Source organism: Delphinapterus leucas, chromosome 3 (assembly GCF_059928025.1).
Source record: "Delphinapterus leucas isolate spDelLeu-1000000601 "Yukka" chromosome 3, BTC_Dleu_Yukka2, whole genome shotgun sequence".
NCBI classification, from domain to species: domain Eukaryota; kingdom Metazoa; phylum Chordata; class Mammalia; order Artiodactyla; family Monodontidae; genus Delphinapterus; species Delphinapterus leucas.
In genome coordinates this window covers 137,514,134-137,536,549 of record NC_143131.1, presented here as the reverse complement: position 1 = coordinate 137,536,549, position 22,416 = coordinate 137,514,134, and positions in this window count along the sequence as shown.

The following is a 22,416-nucleotide window of genomic DNA, read 5'->3' as shown; positions in this document are numbered from 1 at the left end:
TGCATGATCGTTAGTGAAACCACGCAAGAAAATGGAAACTGGTCTCTGTGGACTCTTAAATTCATCTTAGTGCTCACCAGGGTAGGGCCTTCGTACAGGCATACTTGGCTGTTGGGTCAAATATTTCAACACTATTAACTGAATCAGAATATAACTGATCCTGGCCCTGGCAAGCGGAGGGGTGAGGGACAGTTAGTTACTGCCAGAGCCAAAACTGTGATTCTGACTCCCCCTCGGCCCCCAGAATTGAGCCCATCTGTGATGATTTCAAAAATATGTCATCGAATTCTTTGATACTCCTCCCTTGAATTGGTCTTGACTTAGTGTTTACTTTTAAAAAATAGAATAAAGTGGAATTAATGGTATAAGCCTCTGAGATAAGCCATAAAAGCACTGGGACTTCAGCTCTCTCTCTTTGGATCACTTTCTCTGGGGGAAGCAAGCAGCCATGTTCTAAGCAGCCCTGTAGAAAAGCCCACATGACAGGGAACTAAAACCTCTGGAAAATAGCTGGTGAGAACTGCATGCTTGCCAACAACCAGTTGAGCCACGAGATTTTAAAAATATGTTATTTTAAACTACTAATTTTGGGAATATTTGTTACACAGCAATAGATAGCTGATACAGTATATCTTGATACAACTAAATGATTGTTTAGGTCTTTTGCTTTTAATTGATCCCCAGATGACTGCGGAGGTATTTCATGTAGGGAATAGGGATGGACACTTGATCATATTCAATTCAAGGGCTTTTTCTACAAAGTGTTTCTACTAAAACATTTGAATCTTCAAAACTAGCTTTTTATTAACCAAGACTTTAAGACGTTATTCTTTTAGAGCAGTTTTAGATTCACAGCCAAATTGAGAGGAAGGTACAGAGATTTCCGGTATCCCCCTGCCCCCCACACATGCATAGCCTCCCCCATTATCAGTACCCCCACCAGACTGGTACATTTATTACAATTGATGAACCTCCATTGGCACATCATAATCACCCAAAGTCCATAGTTTAGGGTTCACTCTTGGTGTTGTACAGTCTATGAGTTTGGACAAATGTATAAAGACATGTGCCTGTTATAACAGTATTATCCTAAGTAGTTTCACTGCTTTAAAAATCCTCTGTGCTCTGCCTTTTTATCCTTCCCATAGACCGCCACCCTTTTTTTACTAGCTCCACTGATATTTTCACTAACTCTGTAGTTTTGTATTTTCCAGAATATCTTATAGTTGGAATCATGCAGTATAGCACTTTCAAATTAGCTTCTTTTACTTGCTAATAATATGCATTTAAGGTTCCTCCATGTCTTTTCTTGGTTTAATAACTCATTTCTTTTTAGCACTGAATAATACTCCATTACCTGTATATACCGCATTTTATTTATCCATTCACGTACTGAAAGATATTTTGCTTGCTTCCACATTTTAGCAATTATCAATACAAATAAAGCTGCTATAAACATCTATATGCAGGTTTTCATGTGGATATAACTTTTCAATGCCTTTGACTTTTCAGTACTGTAATTTTTCAATACCAAAGAATATGATTACTAGGTCATATAGTAAGAGTGTGTTTAGTTTTGTAAGAAACTACCATACTGTCTTCCAAGGTAGCTGCACCATCTTGCATTTCCACCTGTGATGAATGAGAGCTCCTGTTGCTCTGCCTCCTGGCCAGCTTTTGGTGTTGTCAGGATTCTGGATTTTGGCCACACTAATAAGTATGTAGTGGTATCACATTGTTGTTTTAATTTTCATTTCCCTGATGACATATGATGTGGAGTATCTTTTCATGTGCTTATTTGGCATCTGTGAATCTTCTCTGGTGAGGTGTCTGTTAAGGTTTTTGTCCCATTTTATAATTGATTGTTATTATTGTTGAGTTTTAAGTGTTCTTTGTATACTTTGGCTAACAGACCTTTATGATGTGTCTTTTGTCAATATTTTTTCTCAGTCTGTGGCTTGTCTTTCCATTTTCTTGAAAACTAAGACTTTAAAAAAAAAAGAAAGAATCTCTTGACTCATGTGTCATAGCCAAAACTTGACCCTGGGAACTCATCCTTACCTTGCTACAGCAAAGATTTTTCTGAGCACTTGTTATGTAGTGGGCATGGTTGTAAGCGCTCAGGATTAGACTGAACAATACAGCTACCCTCCTCCATTCAGCATTGGTCATCAGGTCTGATTTTCCTTTACCTGATCACTGAATTCCTAGAATTTTCAAAACTATCCTGGCATAAAATTTGTATCACATCCCTTCCCAGTTTCCTTTATCCTCCCATTATAGGAAAATAGTCTGCAAGAGAGGAGAGAGGTCATATTTGTGTTAGTTAGGGAATATGGGCATCAGATAATGAGGGAAATTACAAAATTGCTTTCTTGTAAGAATGTTTATTTTTTTCTGGATACAGATGAAATAACACTTATGTGCTTATTTTATTACAAATGCAATACATATTCCTCTTGAAAAACACAATAAGTACAAAATCAAATATTACGTATAATCACACCAAAGATGGTAATAATTACAAGTTTTTTTCTAACCACTGTCCCTCTGTGTATCTTTCCTTCTCAATGTGTGTGTCTGTGTCACGTATGTGTATGCATAGGTGTAGATTAAATATTCTGGTGAATCCTTGTATTGACATAGTGCTTTATGTTTTAAACATTGTTTTAAATCATCTCTAATTGCTCAGTAAATAGTTGTTGGACTGTGAAGCCTTTGGAGGCAAAGAATGCGTCTTACACATTTTCTGTGTCTATCAGGGCACCTAATGTGTATATGGATCTAATAATTGTTGCAAGTATTATTCCCATTTTATGGGAATTTTATGATTCAAGGAGAAAGAAAAGGGCATATTCAAGTCATACTGTTAACTCTCAGTAGATTCTGGAGCAAGAGCTACTATAACTGCAGTAAAGCTTCCTCTTTTCTTTGAGGGCACATGACTGCCTCTGGGAAGGTAAACTGCCCTCCTGGGAAATGGATTAGTGGAGAGAATGACCAGACCTGGGAGACCAGAGTGCAGTTGCCCTTTGAGCCTGGCTTTCCCTTTAGTTTTGAAAACCACACTGTTTTACCCACAGCTGATCAAAGACCAGGTCCTGCCAGAAGTGAAAGATGATGGGAGAAAGACCACACCATCAGAGTCTGCTAAAAGTGTGGCTTCTGTAAAACTATACTGCTTTTCATTTCCAAAGTGCTGTCCGCAGACAGTATGGAGCAGAACAATTTTGAATTTTTAATGTTTCCTTCACACAAAGCTATTTCGGAAATCGTCTCAATGCTGCTTGCTCATTCATTCACACCAGACAGAAATTCTGTCAGAACTTGTCACTTTTATTTAAGGAAGTCCCTGACATAGAGCAGCTTTATTCTAATCATGCTCACATTCGATTTGACAATTGCACAATATCTTGTGTGTCCACCGTACATGCTCAGAGAGATCATTTATCACTAAACATTTCTCTTTTGGCAACTCTGATAGATTCACACCTTCTTTTAGCCCAATATCTGGGAAGTAAAAAAGCCTATATTAAAAATATCATAGTTTTCATGTTCTCTGTAGATAGTGTGAGATGACATATTATAGAAACAAACACAATTTATTTGTTGCAGCTGCGGGAGCAGTGGGGGCAGCGGGTTGCCAATGGAAACTAGTAGAAAAGACGTAGTGCTCACAAAGAATTGAATCCTGAACTTTCTGATTTTCTCTTTGAATCCTATTTTCCCAAAGGAATAAATTACGTTCCAACGAAACCAGTTGGTTTCGTTGGAGTTTATAAAGCATATTAAAATGCAGGTTTAAATGTTATATTAATATGTAAACTGAATCTTCTAGTCATATCTAGCCTTAAAAAGACTCAAGATCAGAGGTGGACATTACTGAATAATCTGCTTCAATTGGTGCTGCATTAAAAACACTGTCACAGTAATTATTAGTATTTCTCATTTCTTGAATGTGTAGTATGGCTCAAGCATTCTATTTGCTTTATATACATTATTTCATTTAATCTTTGCATGCACTCTATAAGGCATTATTATCTCTATCTTGCAGAAAAGGAGAATGAGCCTCAGAGCAGACAAGTGTTTCATTCAAGGTCATTCTAAAAAAAGGTCATTTCAGGGAGATGGTCATCTATGAATTTTCTATATAGACAGTTAGGTAATTCCATAAGTATATTTTGAGAGCTGGGACACAAATGTTTGCCTCGTTATGGGCTAGAGGAGTGATTGGGGAAAATAATCCAAATGGACTTCCACTAGCAGCCTTTCACAAAGTGTCTATCAGCAACACACTTCAATAGATAAGGAAACTAAAATGAGTGATTCCCCATATATTGCAACCCCTACTTTGCACATGTTGGTGCATGTGTGTTACCACTGTCAACATCCAAACCAAATTTTGGGTGGGGGTCCATCCTGTCTCTGAGGGAATAACCAGATTATCTTGTATGTTTTTTATTATAAAATGGGGATAATATCTCTTTTGAAAAGTTATCAAGAAAGGAAATAGGAGCCTAATGCATTGTCTGAAAGTTCTACTTCTTACTGCAAAGTGACATGGGCACATGCAAGATCCCTGGGGTGCCAGCTGATACTTTCATAAAAATAAATTATAAAGAAATTGGCAAAGGAAATTGAATACTTAAAAAACATTAACATGAGAAAATTAGCAGCACATAGTAGGACTCAACAATTACAGACTATTACTATTTCTATGTTAATGCCATAGAATAGTAAAATAGTAAGAATAATAGGCAAGCTTCCAAATTATGTCTACATGTAAATCATTGATAAAGCTTTAACATAAAACTTATTTTCAAACTCTAGTAGTTGATATAGACCTTTCATTAAGTGGAAATGAAATGATTCCAATGATTAAGAATCTACATGAAGCTTTCTTGATAAGAAAACCACTAGAGTGAACTGAAGGAAGAATAACAGAACCAGAATTCCCACAGCTGGAAAACTCAATTCCTATACCTCTCTTATATCTCTTTCTTCACACCCTTGGGAAAATTGTCACAAGCATCTAAATTAAACAATGTCTTTTAATAGTTATCTCTTTGGAAGTAACGTATTAATGGTGTAAGACGTATTAATGGTGCATGATAGTTGAGTGAGGAAATTCACATCAATCCATTTAAAAAGTAGGCACTGTAAATTGTGATTTTACAAGGAGTAGTTTGGTAATGTTTACAGATTTCACCCAGTGGATCATCGTGTTGTTGTATAGCTTATAATGCCAGGTAATATATTTTATGCTATATAGCTTTAAAAAGCTAGCAGATAGCCAAGAAAGCAGGTAAACTGTCTTAAGAATTTTAATAACCTTATTTTTATTTCTCTAATTCAGTTAATATGCTCTGGTTTATTTGTGACAGATATATACAAAATCATTGAATATATAGTTAATTAAAAACCAAGAACATTGATTGCACACATCAAAAAGTACCTTGCTTTCCCAAACTCTCCTTCTCTGAAATTGCTTTTCTCAATGGAATTACCTTTAATCAATCAATCTGAGGACTTGAATCTTTGGTGTGGCAGTAGTTGGACTGAATGAATGCAGTTGTCTTCAAGAAAAGCTAACCCTTGGTGCCATACTTGCAAAATTGAGGGATAGGCCTCTGAAATACGTGGTTTCTTGGAGGTGGTATGCAAAATCCCAGAGTAATCAATCTGTATCTTCTGGAAGTGTCAATTCCACTCAAATAGTTTTGGAAATATTAATAAATAAAAGAGCCACAAGGAGATAACCTCACCAGAATGACTAAAATTAAAAGAAATGACACCAATGGACGTTTCAGCGATGTGGAACAACTGAACCATTGTTGATGGACTGGTAAATATTGCAGTATATTTGGAAAATGTTCTGGTGATTTCTTATAAAATTAAACAAATATCTACCCTATGAACTAGAAAGTTCATTATTAGATATTTACCCAAGATAAATGAAAGCATATACCCAAAAGTTACTTGAAAAACAACGTTCATGTTAGCTTTATTTGTAAAGCCTTACACTAGAAAAGAATATTAATTTTCCATCAGAGAAGAATGAATAAAGACATTTTACTATATTTGTAGAAGAGGATAGTACTCAGAAATATAAACAACTCTAATGTATGCCATAACATGGATGAATCTTAAAAACATTATCCACAAGAAAGAAGTCTTACTCAAAAGAATACAGATAGTATGCTTCCATTTATATGACATTCTAGAACAAGTGAAAGTCAACTAAGGTGGAAATATTACAATGGTGATTGCCTCTTCGGAGATGACAGATGGAATTTCCTGGGAAGGGATATGAGGGAACTCTCTGTGGGTAATGATAATGTCATATCCCTTTGCACTACATAGGCATAGTCATTTGTCAACAGTCATATAATGGTACACTTGGATTTGTGTATTTCACTGTATAGAAATTTTACTCTTAAAAAAGAGAATGGGTTAAGAAAGTGGCAGACAGATGGATAATATATGAAAAAACAAATACATCAAAATATATACATATTTACACTGTTACATTAACACAGGAAGATAATCGGTCTTTCTAGCGTTAGTTGAAAAAAAAAAAAAAAACCTAGGTCGTATGTAAATGCTTATTTACAGTTTGATTTTAATGTTGTAACACTGCAAATACTAGATTTTTATGTCCCTTGCATATGAGAACATACTATTCCTCAGTTGTATAAACCCATTAAATTCTGGTTCTGGCACAGTTCTAGCTACAAACATCTTAAAATTCTGGATAGCATAAATCACATTATTTTGCAGGCAAGGTTGGACTTACACAAGGAGAGGAAAATCCATAGTGTCAGACATGAAGTGTACACAACACCCAAGTAGCAAGAGGGGAGTAAAGACTATGGTTATCCATCGTTTTAATCTAGGGATTTAGGATTTAACAATGACTCAGGAACAAGAGACAAGTCTTTGGTCTGAATGGGAACTAAGACCCCTGTTTAAAGCCATGTCACATGATGGGTTATTCTTCCTACCTGCTTGGGACCCTGTACAGAAAATGTGTGCATCCCTGAATGATCTTAGATAATTTTCCCCCCTGAGTCTCAGTTTTCTTATTTATAAAATGTGTATTGTAGTTATTAGTTGTTGGGCAGTTTTTTATCAGAAGAGGAATCTACTATATTGGAGGACTGAAACACACTAGGTTTGATAGGTAGTCATGGAATAATAAATCAGTACACTCAAGAAAGCTTAGGAAGAGAAACAAAATAAGAGAAGGCTAAATAATATTTGAACCCTTATAACCACAAGAGTGAGGTAAAACAGAGTGCAAACAAAAAGCTGGTTCTTTTGAGTGGCTGACATTTTATAAGCATCCAATCAAAATTGGTGGTGCCATAGCACCTGCCTCTGTGAGTTTTTTGTTCTCAGATATTTTAGTCTCCTATTTTGTGCCTCTTGAATTTCCTATCAGTTTCTAAAATTATCTTGTTCGTTTATTTATCATTATTTGTTTTCCCCATCCTATCATGCCTGCTAAAACCTGTCAACGAAAGATGAAGGTCCAAAGTCTTTATGGCCTCAAGACCCTTCCTCATCTAACCAGTGGTTGCCTTCCTTCCTTGCTTACTCCCTCCAGCCACACTGCTCCTAAACTAGCCTCAGTCAGGAATTGTGTTCTTTGTTCCCTCTGCTTAAAATACTCTTTCCATGAATATATTGCAAGACTCCCACTCCTGCTCAATTCAGGTTTCTACTCAAATGTCACTCATCAAGCAGGACATTCTGCCCACACCAACTCATATAATATCTCCCTTACCTTTCAGTACAGTTTTCCAAATTAATACAGCCAATGCATTTGCAAGTGTTCTATTAATCTATGAGAGGAGAAAACTTACCTTTTTTTGTTTTCACTTGATAAGACCTAATTAACTATGTAGTTCTCGCTCTGGGTATGATTATGGAAACTGGTATATGCACATCTAACCATATAGATGGTTCCAATTTTTCTGATAATAAAAGACAAATGCTCGTTGTCTAATATTGAAACCGTACATACAGGTAGAAAGAATAAAGTGAAAATTCCCCTTCTAACTGTTCCTCCTCCCTTCCACCCACCCACCTGCCCTCCCTTCTTTCTCTCTTCCTCTCTCCCACATGCCCTTCCTCTCTTTCTTCCTCATACCCTAAACATGACATGTGCCGAGATCAACAGTCTCAAGAATTTACTGTAAACCCTTCCATATTTTTAAAATATGTATTTATGATGCAATGTATCTGTGTATATATGGGCACATATGTGTACACCTTTTTTACATATGGAATATAAATGCAAAGTGCAACTTTGTGACTTTTATATGTATCTATAAATAGATAAATAGATAGATATAATTTTACAGTGTGCTTTTTCCACTTAGCAATATATTATGGATTTTTTTATATCAGTGAGCTTAGATCCACATCTTTATTTTAGCTGCTGCATAGTAACACATTACATGGAAGTATGATGCTTATAATAATCAATCTCTTCTTAATGGCTGCTTTCAAGTTTATATTATTAACATAAATGCAGGAATGCCTACATTATATATTTATATATCCTTTATAAATTTGTGTGGACATTATGTTATGCTGTGGTAGACCAATAAATAGATGGATCAGATAGAGATTCTGAAAATATATATGTATTGTGTAGCAGTAATAGCACATATTTTAATGTGGGAAGTAATTGGTTAGTGAATAATTTTTGTTGGATTAAGTAGTTAAGCATATGAATTAAATTAAATCCTTTAAATCATATAAAAATAAATTCTAATAGGAATAAATAATTTTAAAATAATTAAAAGTACAGAACTATTACAATAAAATATATATAGTTTTTATCCACTGTTTAGGGAAGGCTTTCTGAAGAAAAAGTACACAAACCTAATTACAATGAATTAAAAACTTCTGTATGCGATAGACAGCATGAAGTTTAAAAAACAGTGGGCAGACTGAAAGAAGATACTTAGAACATCTACTCATCTACAGCAAAGGCTAAATATGCAGACCACAAAAAAAAAAGCCTACAAATGAATAAGATCAAACAAAGAAAAAAGAAGAATGAAAGGAGAGATAGGAAGAAAAATGTATGATGGATGTGAATAGGTGATTTACGAAAGAGATTTGGATGATCCCAAGCACAAGGAAAGATTTTGAACCTCATGAATATAAGAGAAAAGCAATTTAAAACAAAGCACAATTTCACACCCAATAGATTAGAAAAAATATTAAAAATTTTAAAGTAATATGTATCAGCAGGAGTATGAAAACCATTATTCTCTCATGTTCTTTCTGGTGAAAGTCTAATGATGCAGCTACTTTGGAGAGAAATGGTAGTAGATAGGACAGCTAGGAACAGGATGAACACAACTACCCAGCATTTCTTTCAAATTATATACACTGAAGGTTCTCCTTTGATTTGTTTGAGTTGAAAAAAAATGCACATAGGGCTTCCCTGGTGGCACAGTGGTTGAGAATCTGCCTGCCAATGCAGGGGACACGGGTTCGAGCCCTGGTCTGGGAAGATCCCACATGCCACGGAGCAACTAGGCCCATGAGCCACAACTACTGAGCCTGCACGTCTGGAGCCTGTGCTCCGCAACAAGAGAGGCCACGACAGTGAGAGGCCCGTGCACCGCGATGAAGAATGGCCCCCGCTTGCCACAACTAGAGAAAGCCCTTGCACAGAAACGAAGACCCAACACAGCCAAAAATAAAAAATAAATTAATTAATTAAAAGAAGGCTCAACATTAAAAAAATGCACATAAATTTAGAGTATTTACAGAATCCCTGAAATCTATCCATTAATATTCTAGGGTGTTCATTAACTTCTGTGCCAATGACCCCTGGTATGTAATTTCCTTGTTTGCAATCTAACAACATCCTATAATAATTATCCAATAACTAACAAAGCCCTTATAGGAGACTGAGAACAATTTAAACATCGTGTATATACACGTATATGTATATGTGTGTGTGTGTGTGTGTGTGTGTGTATATATATATATATATATATATATATATATATATATATATAAAATCTTCCAATGAAGATGTATGTGAAGCTAACCATGATGGCACAGGAAAGGCATGTGCAACATCAGGCATATGTGATATCAACTCCCATCTCCAATCCCCTTTTCCTTTCTTAGAGCATACAATGCCATGCTCTTAGGTGATTTTTCATGGACATGAATCCTTATCCAATGACATTTCAATGAAACGTTTTTAACTTGCTAAAATTGGCACATGAGGTATGTAGTGGTTTGAATGGACCCCCATTCAATAAACCTCCAGTAAATGTCCATGTTCTGGAACCTGTGAATATGATCATTTTTGGAAAAATGGTCTTTACAGATGTAAGTAAGTTAGGGATCTCAAGATAAGATTATCTTGGGTTTTCCAGGAGAAACCAAAATCCAGTGCAAATTGTTCTTATAAGAGACACATAGAGAAGAGAAAGCCATGTGAAGACAGAAGCAGAGATTGGAGTTATGCAGCCACAAAATCAAGAAAATCCTGGAGCCACCAGAAGCTGGAAGAGACAAGAAAGAATTCTACCCTAGAGCCTTTGGAGGGAGCATGGACTTGCCAACACCTTGATTTTAGACTTCTGGCCTCATGAACTGTGAGAGAACTAATTTCTGTCATTTTAAGCCAGGAATCTAATACAAGGTGAAAACGATTCAACTTCTCAGGGCTAGGTGCTCCCAGGTACTTAGGTTAAGTGATTGGACAGGAAGTCTGTCTCCTAGATGCTGGTTAACTCTGCTTCAGGCCGTAGTAACTAACCCCATCCAGTCAACTAGCCTTGACAAATTTGACTACAATGCAAAGCATTTACAACTAGAGAAGATTCTAGAATTTCCATATAAATCAGTGAGTTATTTTGGCAACCACATTTGGTAGTTATGTTTTAGACCATAATTTACCAATGACTAACTTTGTAACTTTTGTCAAGTTACTTAAATCTGTGGGTCTCCATTTCTTCACCTGTCAAATATAGAGGTGATATAAGGGAGAATAAGTTATAGCAGAAATCAAGGAAATTAGAACTTTTATGGAGAAAAATTCACTTTTTTTCTCTCGTTCTGTTTATTTTTCTGTACCAACAAATTTGCTTGGTGAGACCACAATTACCCTTAGTTATGAGAAACCATTCTAAGCAATTATACCCTCCTAAACTATTTAGAAATTAAATTAAATTAAAAAATAAAATCATTTGAGAGGTATGACTTTCAGTTATGTCACTGTTTACTTCTACTCACTGGTGATGTTCACAGATCTTCCTGTTTCTCCCCATCATTTACTGGAGAATTAAGCCTCTGACTGACAGCCTTGCTCCTCATCCTAAATCTTAAAAATATCCTCAGTTTCTTCAACATCTGTATGGATCACTCATCCAATAACATAACCTGAGTCCTTCAAACATATCAATTCTCAAGACCTTTGACCTTCAGTCAGTGTCAATAACCTGGACTTTGCTATGATCAGCATTTCTTTCCTCTAATCTCCCTGGTCTATTGTTTCATCTCTTTCTTTGACCTATTCTTTAATGCCAAGTAGGTCACTGCTTCCCAAATGCTTCTTCATGAATTGGAAGTACTTCTATTTCATAAAAATTACTTAGGATGTTGTTAAAAGTATAATGTTAGGTCAAATAATTCAGAGATTCTGATTCTATAGATCTGGATTGGTGTCTGTGAATCTGTGTAATGTAGATTTATTCTGTGACTTTTCACCATCTCCATCAATATTTACTGCATTCGCTCTCCTTCCTGGATCTTATGATACATCAGTTGTATAGTATCTTTTTGACAAGCCACGTTCACACCTCATCACATCTGCACCAATTTTTTTTGTTGTTGTTCTTTCTTTAGTCATGAAATTAACGGTGTTTTCCTTCACCTATGCACCAGATCCCATTGTATTCAGTCTCTTTAAGAGTCTGGGTCATTAGTGATACAATTTATTTTCTTAATCTTCAACCTTTTCTTTTCTATGACTCCTTCCCAACAGTATTTAAACCTGTAAAATTCTCTCCCATCTTTAAAAGATAAAGCTTTCCCTTCACCTCTTTTAGACTCCCTGGAGCTATTTTCTTCTCTCTCTTCTTCCCTCCAAAACCCAGTGTCTTAAAGAAGTTGTCTCCAATTGCTATCTCTATTTTTATAGCTTCCATTTGTGCTTCATACAACTACAGTCTGACTTCTGCCACCTCCACTCAGCTGAAATTGTTGTAGATAAAATCACTGTTGACTTCTTTGCTACTAAATTCAGTGGAAACTTCTCAATCCTAGGTTTAGTTAACTTTTGTGCAGAATCTGATCTGTTTGTGAACAGATCACATCACACTGAACTTTAGAGGGGTTGAGGTTGCTGTGACACCGCACCTTTCTTGCTGTGTCCTTCTGGGCCTCCTCACAAGAATTTCCTTTTATTTTCCTCACGGTTACATCTTCTTTTTTTTTTTTTTTTTCTTGCGTTACGCGGGCCTCTCACTGTTGTGGCCTCTCCCATTGCGGAGCAGAGGCTCCAGACGCGCAGGCTCAGCAGCCACGGCTCACGGGCCCAGCTGCTCCGCGGCATGTGGGATCCTCCCGGACCGGGGCACGAACCCATGTCCCCTGCATCGGCAGGCGGACTCTCAACCACTGCGCCACCAGGGAAGCCCTACATCTTCTTTTTTTTCCCCTTTTCATTCTAAACCTTTTCCCTAGTTATCTTCTCCATTTCCTGATCTTCACGTACTGTTTTATATTCTAATAATTTACGCTCTATTTTTGGCTCATTTCTTTCTTCTTGGCTCCAATCTAAGTACCTCAGATCCACGTTATCTACTACATTATCACCACTTAGATGCTAATACTACTATTAAATGTAAAGGTCATAATAATCGAGAAATAACTACTGAACAGGCTCTCTGCTAAACCCATTTCACAAATTATCTCATTGTAAGATGTTCCCATTTTAAGATGAATAAACTGAGGCTTGGAGATATTTAATAAATTACTCAGTTCATACAACTAGAATCCAGATGTGTTTGATTCCTAATTCCATACTGTTAGCCATTTTTAATACTGCTTCTAATGATAAATATGCAAGGGTTTCTCTGCAAAAACTCAAACCCAACAGATCCTAAACTGAAATCTTCCATTTGGTTTACTATCGCAGTGATTTTCCAATCTCCGTCCATTTACACAAGCAAGAAACAGGACTTTTTACCTTATAGACCATATCTAATAAATCACAAATTTTCTAACTTTTACTTCCTTAATACCTTAAAAATACAGCACATTCTACCTATCCCCATGGTTCAAAACACTATTAACCTTCCCCTGAATCAGCGTAGCGCTTCCTAGCTGGTGTCCCTGCTTCAGGTCATGACCCCTCCAGTCCATTTTTCACAATGCAGTGAGTGATTTTCTGAAGTCAAATCCAATCATGTCACTTCCTTGCGTACTTAAATCCTGTCAATGCCATTCCACTGCCCTCAGGATAAAGTTCACTCTCCTTACTAGGGGTTGCAAGGTCATTCGTGACCTAGTGTCTGTTTAAATCTATTTCTTCTTCTCTATCCAACTACTCACTTCTTTCTAAGCTCCAACCATTGGACACTATTTGTAGGTCCCTAAGCAGGCTGCCCTTTCTTTCAGTTCTAAGATTTTAAAAAGATTTTTTTCTCCTGTCTAAAAATTGTATCCTTCTTCCTCCGTTCAGTGGGTTAATTGTAACCCATCCTTCATGCTTCAGTCTAGAGAGAGTTTTCTCTTATAAACCAGTTCTCTCCCACCAAGATCTCCCTATGTTCTTCCAGAGTGCATGGTCATTTTACTGATCATACAGTTCATTACACTGCATTGTCATTACCCATTTTCTTACCTGACTTTGTTACTACACTTTATGTCCCTTCAAGAGTAGGCATCATGGGCTTCCCTGGTGGCACAGTGGTTGAGAGTCTGCCTGCCAATGCAGGGGACACGGGTTCATGCCCCGGTCTGGGAAGATCCCACATGCCGCGGAGCGGCCGGGCCGGTGAGCCATGGCTGCTGAGCCTGAGTGTCCGGAGCCTGTGCTCCGCAGCGGGAGAGGCCACAACAATGAGAGGCCCGCGTACCGAAAAAAAAAAAAAAAGAGTAGGCATCCTGATTTATTTTGGCCAAGCTTTCCCCAGAAGAAGAGCCTGAGAGAAGGATTATTCAAGGGCAGATAATTTTGGAGGTGATATCAGGAAACTGGAGGCAGAGTAAGGAAGTGAAACAGGGAAGGGAAGTAGCCAGTGAAGAGCCCAAGTGCATTACCACTCTGGGTAAGTGGAGTTTAATATGTTGAGGCATTCTGGGAGCCAGTGTAAAATCTGTGCCTCAGAGTTAGGACAGAGTTGGCATATCCACGTACTATCCTGGTTGTGCTGAAAGTTACACTTTTAGCCCTGGGTAGCCCCTTCATCCCAGACTAGTTAGTCACCCTATCAGCAGCTCTCATCAGGTAATGGTTGAAGGCAGCTAAGGGGAGGGCAGGGAACTGGAAGAGAATGTATTAACTTCCTGACACTTGTAACCTACTGTGTAGACAGCAAAATTAACTCCAATAACCCAAGGCAAAGAAATTTAGGAGCTGGCAGGTGAAGGTTGGGCAAGTATACATTGGGTATGGGTCTCTGCACCACTTGCTGCAGGTTTACTGTTCTAGACCTAATGCTTCACAGTGTCTCATACACAGTAGGTACTCAGAAATATTTATTAAATAAGGGAACAATTTTTTTTCTGAAAAAAGGAAGAAGCGAGTTTCTGCGACTTTATTGTTCTACCCTCAGCATGGAACATCATTTCTAGCACTTAGTAAATGCTTAACAAATATTTGAATGAATGAATGAATAATCGAATAAAAGTCTCACTGTATGAAGGAGATGATCTCGAAGGTCCTTGTAAGGTGTGAGATTCTATAATATTAAAAAACAATCAATATGCATATTCTACTATGTCCTGTAAACATGTCACTTAATTATCTCTGTGTGGGTATTGTGGAAAGCAAGGCACACTATTTAATCATTCCTAACCAGTCCACATTAGGGAAGAGGAATGTTGCAGTATTCTTCCATCAGCCTCACAGCAGAGTGGCTGTGACGAATTGGAGGAGGGCCACCATGACCCAGTTTGGGGGCCCCATCACTGTAGAAACATTTAAAACCACACTGTGGGATGGTGGAACACAGATTAACTATTGCCACATGGGCCCCTCTAATGATGGAAATATAAAGAGAACTCTAATCTCCAGAGCTATTACCTTGGTGCTTCCCTTGAGCACTTTCTGTATTTTTCAAAGAGAAAAGAATGAAAGTGGAGGTGCGGGTGTGGGACGGGCTGTCTTCAAATAGTTTCCTGAAATGCCGTCTGAAACAAGAAGGGCTTGGAGGAGAGGACAGGGAATGTGTTTGAGCAATAGCAGAAAGTAAATGCACTCTACTTCTGGTTTTCAGAACATATAACAGTTAAAAAAAAAACTTTTTCTCTTGTGTATGTGTAATTTGTTTATGTGTGTGCGAATAGTGTATGTACCGCGGCAGTCTGCTTTGCCAAGTAGAATTCCTTGTTCTCTAAGAAAGTTCTTTTCTAAGCTGACTACATATAATGTACTTTTAAAATCCAGATTTTTATCATAGCAATTTTTAAATTTAAAAACATCCCTTTTCTGATTGTAGGATTAGTTCATGTGAACAACTGAGGATTTTAGAAAACTGAGAATGGGATTAAAAAAAAAATCTCCAATGCTCTAAACATCATTTTTTCTTAAAACTTTGTCTTCTGTCTATCTTTCTAACAAATTCATAAGTTATCTTTATGATTTTCTCATTTAAAATACACTAGGTGGCCAACTCAAAATTAACTTTGAAGGACCCAGTGTTAGGATCCCAGAGAAGTTGCAGGTCATGATTTGCTTTGAACATGCGTGACTTTCATGGCTCATTCTCAGATGGGTGGCAAAAGACTCGATGATTCTCATGGGACAGCTCTCTCTGAAAGCTGACTCTCAAAGTGACTGAGATTTAGACACAGCTAGAGGGCCATGTGACTCTGGTCAGGGGAGATAAGCCTACAGGTACTGAGACTGTGAATAGAGAAAACTACTTCAGGTCACGTGTCACAAAGACAGTCAATTTTTATGTGCCTAATTCTTGGTTGGCAAATGTATACAGCACAAATCAGGGTAAATAGCATTAAGGATTTCCTCATTTGGTAAGGGTTCATAATCTCAGACTAAGAAATGAAGGCTACTGTATGGATATGGATATACATATAGGTATATTTTCACAACTGGATTATTTTGTTCATACATCTTGTAGCATATTTTCCAACTACTAAAATATTATTTTAATTTTTCTACATGTAGTTGTATAGTTAAAACTTGTGACCAATCTAAGAAATGCATTTTGTAAAGTGAACTAGTATAAATCTAAATAAACATAATAACAGGTCTACTGATACTCAAGAAACTACATCCATTCGCCTCATTCTTTTTCGAAGGAAGTATTAGTACTCACGATGTTTGTGTGAAATTTCATACATAGCTTATATATTCAATAATATAAGATATAAAAGGTAAACCTGGAGTTCATATGGTCCAAACCCCTCATTAGAAAATTCTGAGCCTGCTATTCTGCCCTCCCACCCCAGGTCATAATGCTTGTTAGTTGTAAAAATAGAACTGGAATAAAATTGATTTGATTTTCTATCAAGGTCCTTTATATTGTGCCCCATGGCAACTTCCCATATATATATATATATATATATATATAGGATCTGGGATGGGGTAAGAATTTTGTAATCAGATCTTTAGTTATACGTTAATAATTCTCACCACCTACTGAATTTCAAATTTAATACTTTTTTGGCATTATATTGTAAACTCTATAAGGACAAGGCCCGTGCCATGATAGCTCCAAAGCATAGTGCAGTGTTCGGCATATGGTAGGTGCTCAGCGTACTTACTGAATCGAATCACATGTTCATTACCTTACAAAGGGATCAAGTCGTTTTGGGGAAAAAAAAAAAAAAGTGAAAGAGTGAAAGGGGAGAGACAGAGTCAGTAGAGGCTTAGAACAGGAAAGGGACTAAATTGAAGTACCGAGTAGAATCGCCCTATTCTTCTGTTAGCAGGGCTCAAATCCGGTCCTAATGAGGACTTACTTCTTCTGGTGACTTTCAAAAGAGTGGGGGCACTGCCCTGGGAGGAAGTCAAAGTCTTGTACTCTGTTGGACACTGGGTTCAAAGCACCTACTGAACTTACCTGTTCGCCAAATGGTTCAGGCGTAATCGCTTTCAGTTCAGTTATGCCGGTTAAGTTTTAATTGTCCTATAGTCATTTTGTTTACAGAAATAGGACTCTGGCTTTGCTATTTTTAGCCTTGAACCCAGTATGGAATTGTACCCTTGGGCTCCCACTGACTCAGAAGCCTTGCTTCCTTCTAAACTGAGCAATAGTAGATGAGAAATACCGGATCAGAAGGTCCACCCTCTGTTAAAACATCTCCAGGCTGCTTTGGACTGCACATCACTGCCTGACTTGGCATCCTTGCCCTGGGGCTCACCAGAGGTCCATGACTATTAGCCCACATTAACTCCCAGAAAGCAGTGTTCTGAAGGTGCTTGCTAAAGCCAACTGGAAAATTATTTGTGCTGAGCAGAACACATGGTATAAAATATATGGGTCTCTAGAATTCCACTGTGATTCCTTTTAAATATTACTTTTTTCATAGAATAGGAATCCATTGAAATGACCTAAATTTCACCTTTATCATCAGAGAGTTATGACGACTAGGGTGCGAAGAGGCTGTGCTACGTGTGCTAATGTTGGGAGAGATTTGCCGGATAGTTTCCATCCATTTCTCTAGATTCATTCTCCACCATCCTCACTATGTGGTACGCCTACTACATTGACCTCTCTGGCCCAAGCTCTCTGGGTGGGTTTCCTTGCCTTCTAATACTTTCCATTTGGTTTGACCAATGGGATGCTTTATGAGGAGAAGAGAGAATGCTGGGTAATATCCTCACCCTCCCTCCCTACCTGACCACTGTTTGGCAGTGGCTATATCATCTATCTAAATCCACTGCCCCTGTTGGGTGGCTTCTGTTGCACAGTATTTTCTAGGTTCCATTACTGCTCCTCCTCCTTGCACTTTTCAGGACTAGAGGGGTGTAAATAGGCAGAATAATTGTCCCTCAAAGATGCCCATGTTCCAATCGTCGGAACCTGTGAATATACCTCACTTAGTAAAAGGGATTTTGCAGGTGTGATTACGTTAAGGATCTGGCGATGAATATCCAGGATTATGTGGGTGGGCCCAATGTAATCCCAATGGTTCGTGTAAGTGGGAGGCCAGAGATAGAATTGGAGATATGATGAAGGAAACAGAGGTTGGACTGATGTGATTGCTGGCTTTGAAGATGGAGGAGGGTCACTAGCCAAGGAATGCAGAAAGCCTCTAGAAACTTGTAAAAGCAAAGAGCAGATTCTCCCTTAGAGCATCCAGCAGAAAGTCAGCTCAGAAGACACTTCTGTTTTAGACAGTTAGACTTCCAACTTTCAGACGTGATGATGAATTTGTGCTGTTTTAAGTCACTAAGTTCGTAGTAATTTGGTACAGTGGCAATAGGACACTAATTCAGACAATAATGACTTTCCACTGTTGTTAGACCTGTGGTACTACACCATCCTTTTATTGGTGGGTCTTAACCTTGCCCACATCTTTGCAACTAACCCCTTCATTAATGTTTCTTCACTTATCCGTCTCAGTGTACCATCTGGTTTCTGCCAGGACTCTGTTAAATGCTTATACCGTTTTATTCATTAAAGCCACTTCTAGGTATTTATTCTAGAGAAATGCTGGGAGATATATACAGTAACTGAGATATATACAGATATTGATTATTTATAACCACAAAAATAAGCAGAATAGGGACTGGCTAAATCAATTATACTATAGCTGTGTGATATAGTAGAATGCCAGAAAACATTTTTGTTACATATGTTCACACACATGCATAATTGTGTGAAAAATCAGGCTACAAAACATACCTATGTATTTTACCTATGCCTATATCTGTATCTACACCTTTATCTATGTATCATTTATCTGTATATCATCTGCCTGTTTAAATATATAGAGAAAGAAAACTGAAAGAGGAGAAAAAGATAAATGATGCTTTTAGTGGTTAACTATTGCTAGTGGATAAAGGATAATATTTCTTCTTTGTGCATTTTCATATTTTTCAAATTTTCTACAAGGCTTTCATTAGTAGTCAGAAAGACAGTTTTAAAGCAGTAATGGGTCCTCCTCACATATGGTAGAATGCTTTGTATTACAGAGGAAATCTTTTCTGGGTCACCCACAGTTAGAACAATTTCTTCTATATACAACTATTTTGTGCAGCTTCATTATAGTTACTTGTATTCTTGTCTGACTCCTCTATCACATTGTGGGCACTTTGAAGCAGATAATATCCTAAAATGCATGTCTTCCTGCACACTCACAGTGCCCTATGTGAAACTTGCAATATGTGTTTACTGAAAGCTTTATATTGAATTGAATTTATAGATGCTTAATCAAAACTTCTTTGACGGGGGTCTTATTTACAGACCCGTAAAAAATACAAGTAACAGGAAAAAAACCTATGAGGCAAATTTGTATAGCAAATTTGTATATACAGAGGATAAAAAACCTGATTTAAGATGCAAATGGATAGTGAATTATTTATATCATATTCTTGTCACAGAATGGTTCATTTAAAATTGGTTTACTAAGAGGATTAGATGAATGTAAGTACTTAGCTGAGGTAAACATTAGGATTAGACTATTCAAAAATCAGATCAAGCACTGGAGGAGGTGAAAGAAAATAGCCTATCGTACTTTAGTCACACTGGAAAGACTTCATGGACCAGGTTGAATCCTTAGTTAGTTACTCTTCGGTATGTTGAGCGACAAAGGTATTCTAGGAATATGGCACTATTTTGGAGAAGACTCGAGGAAATAGGACAGATGAGTCAAGACAGCTATGTGGAGATACGGCAGAGTTTAGGAGAGCCTGAATGTTAGATGATAATCAATAATATCATACCATAATAAACAGCAGAGGAGTGATAGAATTAAGATATGTCAGAAGGAGAAGAGACTAAAACCCTTTCATTCACATGTGAGAGACTGAGTCTCCCAAGATAGGAATATTTGGAAAATCTTCAGATATAACCTAAAGTCTCTATCCCTGGTCCAGTGACATTTTTTTTCTTTTTATATGGGAAGAGTCCTCAGTAATGATTGAGTCCTCATGTTCATTTCATTAAGGATTTTTAACACTTAGCTACAAAATAATGTATTTGACTTAGTTATATTGCAAAACAATACTATATTAAGATAGAGCTACATATTTATTGATAATGTTTTGCATGTTTATTTAGCAATCATCTTATTGGGGATTTTTAAGGGAAATCATCATGTTTAATTTTCAGAAGATATCTACATGTTTATCTTCATGCATACCACGTATAGTGATTTAAATGATAACACTGTTCCACTTGGGAATAGTTATTTATTGATACTTAGCTCTATAATTTTCTTTATGTACATGAATTTCCTAAGTATGGTGTGATGCCAGTAAAGATGTTTATTGTACTGCATTCCTACAGTGGAAAAACGTAGTAATTAACTTCATAAATGATAATCGTTATTCTTAAGCAAAGTAGACTATGATCCTTGTGCCCTTTGTTTTCTGACATTCCGTATCTGTGCTGAAGAAAATGACTGACAATCCAATAATTCCTTGGTATTGCTTCAGTCATTCCATATAATAAAACTATGGGTTATAAACCATTATTATCCCCGTTTTCCAGATGAAGAAACCGAGGCAGAGAAAAGTTGGATAGTAAGTCTTGGCAGGGCCAGGATTTGAACCTTTGTAATCTGGAGTAAGAGCCTCTGCTTTTCCATTTTGTTATACAAACAATAATAAGGAAAAGCCTTTTTTTTTTTTTAAAATCCTGAATAGAGAGAAAGTCACAACTGGATTTTGTAATTGGCCTATGGTTCCTAACCTCAGACCAAGTGATAATAGAGCATTCCTACCACTTTTCTGATATAATTGAAAGAACGAGCCTGTAGAGACTAGCTATAGGAAACTCTGGTTTTCTGTTGCTCCAAGCTCAGAGGGACAAAGGCCAACTCTGGGTCTACAATTTTTCAGATGATTGGAGATCCCTTCTTTGCAACAGAATTCTGAAAGCAGTGGGTAACACTGAAAAGTGATTGCTCATTACATTAGAGAATAAAATAAATGTAAAATCTATCAACTTATCTCTGTTGCTACATATTTTAAAATTTATCTCATTGCAATTAAAGAGAAATCAAGATCAGAGAAAGAAGGCGTCTTCAAATTTGGCAGATCCAAAAGAAAAAAGCATTAACAGGAAGATAATAATGTATTCCACAATTTTACTTCCAAATCCTAAAACACTGTGAGGGGCAGTACAAAGAGTAATACTTGGGTGGCTTCCTGGGTTTGTCATTAACTGGCTGTGTGACCTTTGGCAACTCAGTGAGCATTAAAAATATTTAGCAGAGCTGTTGGTCTAGGCCATTCTCTCTTTCTTCTACATGTTTAACAAAAATCCATAGTGACAGTCATAGAGAGAACAATTTTTGACATAATCCCCAATGACCGCATCATTTGGTTAAATTTAATTTGACCTTCATTAGAGACAAAACTTGCTGCTACTAGTCAGAATAATATTGAGACTTTAAAAAAGGATGAAGGCCATCCAATGAATATGTACTTAGCTAAACATAAGGTCAAGGAGTTAGACAGAAGACAAGACCAAAGTGAAAACTAATTTTTTTACGTGTCTGGAAGGTGAGAAATAGATGTTTAAATTGGACGCAGGAAGCCACGAGGGGCCAAGCGAATGACAGCTAGAGGAAGGTTATGGCAGCTGTGTTTGTAAAGGGTTATGCTAACTCTGTTCTTCTGAGAATTTCAAAGGACTTCAAGAAAATAAGATACTGGCTCCCTATATTTTTAATTTTGGGGGCTACAGAGAAGTGTTCTTTGGCTGTGAAAATAATCTGTGAGATTTCTTTCAATAAGAGATTTGTATTTTCAGCCTATAGTTTAAAGGAAGGTTTGCAATTCAAGTACTCTAAAAATGAAACATCATGCTACAGAGCCACATGTAAGACATATGAATAGTGCTGGATGCTTTTAGAGAGCTGATCTGATGGGAGTGGGAGGCAGCAGAGTGCTGGTGTTGCCACATGGGGTGGCCTTATTATACCTAATTTACAGCTGGTAAAATGGAGGCTTATAAAGACTGAATTGACAGTTGTCAAACAACTGGTCAGTGGCAGAGTTGGGAT